We start from the raw sequence: 10,114 nt of genomic DNA, 5'->3' as shown, positions 1-10,114 counted from the left end.
TTAAGACATTGATGGAGTACAACAGCGTGACCGAACTGAAAAAAATGGCAATTCAATGCAAAGGAAACTCATCGATATTGTACAACAACATCGCAGAAATTAGCTACCTTTAACTACGGCACGCATAGCCACTTCCCCTCCACCCTCCTCTTGTCTGCAAAAGAACCATGCATCGACCTCACCTCACTTCGTGAAGGCCTTCCTCTCGTTTGTGGTCCAATAGTAGAGAAAGTATAGTAAGGTAGATAAATTTGGGTAATAATTGGTACGTGAATCAATAGCTCTGGTTAAAAATTTTGGTTTATCGGAAAGATAATTGTCCTACAACTTGTAGCATGAAATTGTTCGAGTGTCTCATTAAAGCGTGAAATAAACTTGAAAAAAAACAACTTGAAACATCTTTTCTTATAAGCAGCTTTAACCTAAAACAGTAAGCATAATATTATAAATGAATATAATAAATGGGGGTTCGTGATTGATCATATATTTGTCTTTGCTTCCGTTTGAAACATTGTGTAGAATTGGATCATAACACTTCATGAAATTTAGGTAACCATCCAATTTATCTGCATACATTTAGGAGCTAAAAATATTCACCATATTTAGTCCTTAAGCTACCGCAAGGGCCATTAGTGATTATGAGATTAGCGCATGCCCTTTCCATATAATATATTCGTTTGGTCTCTATGACTACTTATAAGGAACACGCTAATACGTAGTTCAGAAATCAGATCAAAGATATTCAGTTTACGCATTACTGGTTGTCAAATCAATATGCAGTTCTACAGTCAGTTTCCTCGATTTGGGTTGCAGCGATAACCTCCTAGCCCCCTGATGTCTCCTGTGCATATCGCTCTTCTCTAGTATCTTGGTGACATCCACCGATGTCCCCTGTGGTAATTTCAGCACAACGTGCATCATATGCTGCACAGTCTGCTAGTACAGTTATTAAAACTCAGCACGGAAGAAATCAGCCCAGAAGAGGATTCAGACATCAGCCTATTCCACTGTCTAATTCCAGAGATAGATAGGCGACCGCCGACAAACCCAAGATCCCGTCGCGCCTCCTGCTCCCTGCATCCTTGTTCTGCCTGGTTATGGCTCCTAGACCACATGCCTTCTGATAGATGCCTCCTCGCTCATCCTGCTTGCCGATCCTCCACCGAACATGCCGTTGTCTCGAGCAGTTCATCCTCCACCGAGTTGACTTCCGATTGGATAAATTCAGCAGCCGCGCATGATGGAACAGCGAGGAACAACAGCAGATACAGAAATCTCCGGCCGCTCAGAGTCCCCTCCTCTGTTCCAAGAAATAGTCGTTGACGGCCACGTCGGTGAGGGTGATGAAAGCATTGTGAATCAAATCAACACCGTGCGTTGAACCCACGGTGGCGGTGCATTGCGCGTGCAGATCTCGTGAGAGCGGGGGAAGGCACTATCTGGTGCGGCGCGTCAGGAAGCTGTCGCCGGCGTGGATCCGCGCTCCTTGATTTGAGGCGCGGTGGTTTCAGCCAAATCTGATGATTTCGGTAAGAATTACGAATAGAGAAGACGGCTATATATGGGCAGATTATATGGCAAGAAATCAATCGAGTTCGGCAGGAACTCCTATCAACGATTCGAATCTTTGATTCCATACGATTCGAGTACGGACATGAGAAAGCAGAGTAGGTTTCTTTGGCCTTGGCCCATGGGCGTGACACGCGTTCAAGCGGGACGGACGACTCGCGAAGCGTTTTCTCTGATTGACTTGCCGGTGGCACATGATGTAATTTAAACCAAAAATAGGGGCAATAATAGACGGACGAACAAGAAGCCTTATTTTCTTTATTATTAGGTATAGATACTATTAGGTATAGATATTATTAGGTATAGATATAGATTGACACGGGTTTAACTAGATTGGATTGCATGACAGTAAACCAATTCTAGATACTTACATGCTAATATAAATCTCAGTTATGACTAGATTCAGATGTATATAGACACATTCTAGTTGACCAAGACATGCTTGAACATTCTATGGTAACAACCCAAAACGTGTAGGGGGGAGGGGGTCTGGTTACCTCGACGACGGCTTCGTGTAGTCATACTCGGCATCCTTGCGGGTCACGTCGATGACGACAGGGGTGCTGCGGTTGCGGTGGGCGTCGGCGTCGAGGAAGCAGATCTGGGCGGTCGATGATGGTTTCGGGGAAGCAGATCTGAAACGAGGGAGTCGGTGAAGCAGATCCGGTGTAGTGCATGACGTCGTTGGTGAAGCGGATCAGGTACGGCAGACGAGGGAGTCGGTGAACTCAGATAGTGCAGTGCACGGCAGCGTTGGTGAACCGAATCTGGTGCTGCGGACGAAGCAGTCGGTGAAGTAGATCCGATGCAGTACACGGCAGCGTTGGTGAAGCGGATCTGGTGCTGCGGACGAGGGACTCGGTAACCTCAGGTAGGTGAGGTGGTAGGCCGGCTAAGTACGGCTGGGATATTCCGGTGCGGTGGTCCGGCAGGTGAGAGATGATGGGCCTGGAGTATTGCGACAGATTTTTGGCGGAAATGCGGAAGACGAAAGGAAGGCGGTAGACTATATATATCACAGGGGATGTGTAAATTACGAACGAGACCCCAACCCACGCCGGCTTCACTTGTCTGCCATTGCGTCATTGGTAATAGGGGTCGAATGGGAATTCGAAATATGTGTATGGAGGCGGGAGTTTTGGCGCTCAACTCGTATTTTGAATCTCCATGGTGTATAAGCGATGACAAGTATACTAGATATTGAATCATAGACCAGGGAAGACAAGTACGAGTAGTACAAAAATGCTGTAATGTCTACATTGCATGATGCTGATCTACCTTGCGTTAGTGTTTGTAGTGGTAGCTAAGTGGTGCAAGGAAGACATATTTGTAATTTCTACAACTAAGATATGTCTATATACATCCGTATTAGACAAAACTAAGACACCTCCTTTTAGACGAAAGTAATACTATTACTTTTGAATCTCTTTGTACTAATGCTGATGATTTAGATCTTCAGAGTTTCGTAGTAGAAAAAAAACTAGGCTCCTCTCGAGAAACAAATAAGCATCCAATTAATTAAGTACGTGGGCGGTTATTATTATTTTAACGAGGAAACTGCATTCGTGCCCTATGGCCCGTCATCTTCAAAACCGTCCAAATGCATGCATCTAGCGGTTTCCAGGCCCTGGCGTGGCGGTTAACATTCGTCTTCCTCATTTCGTCTTCTCCCTGACACTCTCGCATGTGCCCCTCTCGCTACCCTCCATGGAAGCGTTCTACCACGGGCACACTTTCCTCGCTCATGGAAAAACCACCATTACGGCGAACTATACCAATATGGTGTCTAAGGTGGAGGAACACATCAACAAAATCGAGTTGATTTTGGAGAAAGAAGACTCGTACAAAATTGTTGGCCTAGACGTAGAGTACACCTATGGGCCTGAACAGAAGGCTGCCCTCATACAGTTGTGCATGGGCACGGACTGCCTCCTGTACTAGATTTCCTCGGCCGACCAGCCATGCCCCAAACTCGCTGACTTTCTTGGCAGGCCTGACGTAACATTTGCAGGTGTTGACATCGGCAACGACATTACCAGGCTTGGGCGTTGCAACCTCTCAGTGGCGAACTTCGTGGACATCCAGAAAAGGTGGAAGCCTGCTGATGCGTGCAGTTGACACACGTCCGTTGGGAACCCCAAGAGGAAGGTGTGATGCGTACAGCAGAAAGTTTTCCCTCAGTATGAAACCAAGGTTATCGAATAGGAGTCAAGGAACACGTGAAGGTTGTTGGTGACGGAGTGTAGTGCGGCGCAACACCAGGGATTCCGGCGCCAACGTGGAACCTGCACAACACAATCAAAGTACTTTTCCCCAACGAAACAGTGAGGTTGTCAATCTCACCGGCTTGCTGTAAACAAAGGATTAACCGTATGGTGTGGAAAATGATGTTTGTTTGCGAAGAACAGTAAAGAACAAGTATTGCAGTAGATTGTATTTCAGATGTAAAGAATGGACCGGGGTCCACAGTTCAATAGTGGTGCCTCTCCCATAAGATAAATAGCATGTTGGGTGAACAAATTACAGTTGGGCAATTGACAAATAGAGAGGGCATAATAATGCACATACATGTCACGATGACTACTATGAGATTTAATCAGGGCATTACGACAAAGTACATAGACCGCTATCCAGCATGCATCTATGCCTAAAAAGTCCACCTTCGGGTTAGCATCCGCACCCCTTCCGGTATTAAGTTGCAAACAACGGACAATTGCATTAAGTATGGTGCGTAATGTAATCAACACAAATATCCTTAGACAAAGCATTGATGTTTTATCCCTAGTGGCAACAACACATCCACAACCTTAGAACTTTCTGTCACTGTCCCAGATTCAATGGAGGCATGAACCCACTAACGAGCATAAATACTCCCTCTTGGAGTTACAAGTATCAACTTGGCCGGAGCCTCTACTAGCAACGGAGAGCATGCAAGAACATAAACAACATATATGATAGATTGATAATCAACTTGACATAGTATTCCATATTCATCGGATCCCAACAAACACAACATGTAGCATTACAAATAGATGATCTTGATCATGATAGGAAGCTCACAAGATCTAACATGATAGCACAATGAGGAGAAGACAACCATCTAGCTACTGCTATGGACCCATAGTCCAGGGGTGAACTACTCACACATCAATCCGGAGGCGATCATGGCGATGAAGAGTCCTCCAGGAGATGATTCCCCTCTCCGGCAGGGTGCCGGAGGCGATCTCCTGAATCCCCCGAGATGGGATTGGTGGCGGCTGCATCTCTGGAAGGTTTTCCGTATCGTGGCTCTCGGTACAGGGGTTTTCGCGACGAAGGCTTTAAGTAGGCGGAAGGGTAGGGTTGGAGGCGGCGCGAGGGTCCCACACCATAGGGCGGCGCGGGCCCCTCCCTGGCCGCGCTGGCCTATGGTTACGGGCCCTCGTGGCCCCACTTCGTATCCCCTCCGGTCTTCTGGAAGCTTCGTGGAAAAATAAGACCCTGGGCGTTGATTTCGTCCAATTCCGAGAATATTTCCTTTGTAGGATTTCTAAAACCAAAAACAGCGAGAAAACAGACAATCGGCTCTTCGGCATCTCGTCAATAGGTTAGTGCCGGAAAATGCATAATAATGACATAGAGTATGTATAAAACATTTGAGTATCATCATAAAAGTAGCATGGAACATAAGAAATTATGGATACGTTTGAGACGTATCAAGTATCCCCAAGCTTAGTTCCTACTCGCCCTCGAGTAGGTAAACGATAACAAGGATAATTTCTGAAGTGACATGCTATCATAATCTTGGTCAATACTATTGTAAAGCATATGAGATGAATGCAGCGATTCGAAGCAATGGTAAAGACAATGATTAAACAACTGAATCATATAGCAAAAACTTTTCATGAATAGTACTTTCAAGACAAGCATCAATAAGACTTGCATAAGAGTTAACTCATAAAGCAATAAATTCTTAGTAGAAAGCTTCGAAGCAACACAAAGGAAGATATAAGTTTCAGCGGTTGCTTTCAACTTCAACATGTATATCTCATGGATAATTGTCAACATAAAGCAATATAACAAGTGCAATAAGTAAACATGTAAGAATCAATGCACACAGTTGACACAAGTGTTTGCTTCTAAGATAGAAAGAAGTAGGTAAACTGACTCAACATAAAGTAAAATAATGGCCCTTCGCAGAGGGAAGCATGGATTACTATTTTTGTGCTAGAGCTTTTCATTTTGAAAACATAGAAACAATTTTGTCAACGGTAGTAATAATTCATATGTGTTATGCATAATACATCTTATAAGTTGCAAGCCTCATGCATAGAATACCAATAGTGCTCGCACCTTGTCCTAATTAGCTTGGATTAACACGGATTATCATTGCATAACATATGTTTCAACCAAGTGTCACAAAGGGGTACCTCTATGCCGCCTGTAGAGAGGTCTAAGGAGAAAGTTCGCATTGGATTTCTCGCTTTTGATTATTCTCAACTTAGACATCCATACCGGGACAACATAGACAACAGATAATGGACTCCTCTTTTAATGCTTAAGAATTCAACAACAAATAATATTCTCATAAGAGATTGAGGATTTGTGTCCAAACTGAAACTTCCACCATGATTCATGGCTTTAGTTAGCGGCCCAATGTTCTTCTCTAACAATATGCATACTCAAACCATTTGATCATGAAAATCGCCCTTACTTCGGACAAGACGAACATGCATAGCAACTCACATGATATCCAACAAAGGTGTAATAGTTGATGGCGTCCCCAGAAACATGGTTACCGCTCAACAAGCAACTTATAAGAAATAAGATACATAGCAACATATTCAATACCACAATAGTTTTTAAGGCTATTTTCCCATGCGCTATATATTGCAAAGACGAAGCATAGAATTTTAAAGGTAGCACTCAAGTAATGTACTTTGGAATGGCAGAGAAATACCATGTAGTAGGTAGGTATGGTGGACACAAATGGCATAGTTTTTGGCTCAAGGATTTGGATGCACGAGAAGAGTTCCCTCTCAGTACAAGGCTTAGGCTAGCAAGGTTGTTTGAAGCAAACTCAAGTATAAACCGGTACAGCAAAACTTACATAAGAACATATTGCAAGCATTATAAGACTCTACACTGTCTTCCTTGTTGTTCAAACACCTTAACCGAGAAAATATCTAGACTTAGAGAGACCAATCATGCAAACCAAATTTTAACAAGCTCTATGTAGTTCTTCATTAATAGGTGCAAAGTACATGATGCAAGAGCTTAAACATGATCCATATGAGCACAACAATTGCCAAGTATCAAATTATTCAAGACATTATACCAATTACCACATGAAGCATTTTCTGTTTCCAACCATATAACAATGAACGAAGCAGTTTTCAACCTTCGCCATGAACATTAAAAGTAGCACTAAGAACACATGTGTTCATATGCAACAGCGGAGCGTGTATCTCTCCCATACAAAGAATGCTAGGATCCGATTTTATTCAAACAAAAACAAAAATAAAAGCAAACAGACGCTCCAAGTAAAGCACATAAGATGTGACTGAATAAAAATATAGTTTCACTAGAGGTGACATGATAAGTTGTCGATGAAGAAGGGGATGCCTTGGGCATCCCCAAGCTTAGATGCTTGAGTCTTCTTGAAATATGCAGGGATGAACCATGGGGGCATCCCCAAGCTTAGACTTTTCACTCTTCTTGATCATATTGTATCATCCTCCTCTCTTGACCCTTGAAAACTTCCTCCACACCAAACTCGAAACAAACTCATTAGAGGATTAGTGCATAATTGAAAATTCATATATTCAGAGGTGACATAATCATTCTTAACACTTCTGGACATTGCACAAAGCTACTGAAAGTTAATGGAACAAAGAAATCCATCAAACATAGCAAAACAGGCAATGCGAAATAAAAGGCAGAATCTGTCAAAACAGAACAGTCCGTAAAGACGAATTTTTCTGGGGCACTTAACTTGCTCAAATGAAAAAGCTAAAATGGAATGAAAGTTGCGTACATATCTGAGGATCACGCACGTAAATTGGCTGAATTTTATGAGTTACCTACAGACGGGGCTGCTAAATTTTGTGACAGTAAGAAATCTGTTTCTGCGCAGTAATCCAAATCTAGTATCAACATTACTATCAAAGACTTTACTTGGCACAACAATGCAATAAAATAAAGATAAGGAGAGGTTACTACAGTAGTAACAACTTCCTAGACTCAAATATAAAACAAAAGTGTTGTAGTAAAATAATGGGTTGTCTCCCATAAGCGCTTTTCTTTTACGCCTTTCAGCTAGGCGCAGAAAGTGTGAATCAAGTATTATCGAGAGATGAAGCATCGACAGAGGGGTTTGGAGTTTTCTCAACTATGCATTGTATCTTATCTATGTAAGTTTCAGAGGCCCCCTTTTCATTACTCTTAGGCTTGCTATTCTCATCAAACAAATTTTTGGAAACAATCCAACCATAATTCTTTTCTAGTGCCTCGAACATTCCTAATAGCTTGCAAGGTATTGATGTCTTAATCTCCCCTTCACAATTAACTTTATTAGTGTACTTTAATCTATCTTTTTCCATTTTTTCAAGGGTATTAGCAGAATTGGTATAAAGGCCAAGCATCTTATATTTAATAAAGACTTTTCTAGCTTCTCTTGCTACATCACCAAATTCTTTAAGAAGGGTTTCTAAGACAAAATCTTTCTTTTCTCCTTCCTCCATATCACAGAGTGTAAGAAACATATGTTGTATTATGGGGTTGAGATTAACAAATCTAGCTTCCAACATGTGTACTAAAGAAGCGACAGCAATTTCATAAGTAGGAGCAAGTTCTACCAAGTGTCTATCTTCAAAATCTTCAGCTGTACTAACATGAGTGAAAAAATCTTCTATATTATCTCTTCCAATGATAGACCCTTGTCCAACCGGTATGTCTTTCAGAGTGAACTTAGGAGGAAACATGATGAAATAAACAAAAGGTAAACAAAGTAAATGCAAGTAACTAACGTTTTTGTGTTTTTAATATAGAGAACGCAAACAAGATAGTAAATAAAGTAAAACTAGTAACTAATTTTTTTTGTATTTTTGATATAGAGAACAAACAAAGAAGTAAATAAAGTAAAGTAAAGCAAGACAAAAACAAAGTAAAGAGATTGGATGTGAGAGACTCCCCTTGCAGCGTGTCTTGATCTCCCCGGCAACGGCGCCAGAAAAAATCCTTGATGCGTGCAGTTGACACACGTCCGTTGGGAACCCCAAGAGGAAGGTGTGATGCGTACATCAGAAAGTTTTCCCTCGGTATGAAACCAAGGTTATCGAACCAGTAGGAGTCAAGGAACACGTGAAGGTTGTTGGTGACGGAGTGTAGTGCGGCGCAACACCAGGGATTCCGGCGCCAACGTGGAACCTGCACAACGCAATCAAAGTACTTTGCCCCAACGAAACAGTGAGGTTGTCAATCTCACCGGCTTGCTGTAAACAAAGGATTAACCGTATGGTGTGGAAAATGATGTTTGTTTGTGAAGAACAGTAAAGAACAAGTATTGCAGTAGATTGTATTTCAGATGTAAAGAATGGACCGGGGTCCACAGTTCACCAGTGGTGTCTCTCCCATAAGATAAATAGCATGTTGGGTGAACAAATTACAGTTGGGCAATTGACAAATAGAGAGGGCATAACAATGCACATACAAGTCACGATGACTACTATGAGATTTAATCAGGGCATTACGACAAATTACATAGACAGCTATCCAGCATGCATCTATGCCTAAAAAGTCCACCTTCGGGTTAGCATCTGCACCCCTTCCAGTATTAAGTTGCAAACAACAGACAATTGCATTAAGTATGGTGCGTAATGTAATCAACACAAATATCCTTAGACAAAACATTGATGTTTTATCCCTAGTGGCAACAAGACATCCACAACCTTAGAACTTTCTCGTCACTCGTCCCATATTCAATGGAGGCATGAACCCACTATCGAGCATAAATACTCCCTCTTGGAGTTACAAGTATCAACTTGGCCGGAGCCTCTACTAGCAACGGAGAGCATGCAAGAACATAAACAACATATATGATAGATTGATAATCAACTTGACATAGTATTCCATATTCATCGGATCCCAACAAACACAACATGTAGCATTATAAATAGATGATCTTGATCATGATAGGCAGCTCACAAGATCTAACATGATAGCACAATGAGGAGAAGACAACCATCTAGCTATCGCTATGGACCCATAGTCCAGGGGTGAACTACTCACACATCAATCCGGAGGCGATCATGGCGATGAAGAGTCCTCCGGGAGATGATTCCCCTCTCCGGCAAGGTGCCGGAGGCGATCTCCTGAATCCCCCGAGATGGGATTGGCGGTGGCTGCGTCTCTGGAAGGTTTTCCATATCGTGGCTCTCGGTACAGGGGTTTTCGCGACGAAGGCTTTAAGTAGGCGGAATGGTAGGGTTGGAGGCGGCGCGAGGGGCCCACACCATAGGGCGGCGCGGGCCCCTCCCTGGCCACGCCGGCCTATGGTTACGGGCCC

The sequence above is a fragment of the Lolium rigidum genome, chromosome 3, assembly GCF_022539505.1.
Source record: "Lolium rigidum isolate FL_2022 chromosome 3, APGP_CSIRO_Lrig_0.1, whole genome shotgun sequence".
Lineage (NCBI taxonomy): Eukaryota > Viridiplantae > Streptophyta > Magnoliopsida > Poales > Poaceae > Lolium > Lolium rigidum.
This window is presented reverse-complemented; position numbering follows the sequence as displayed.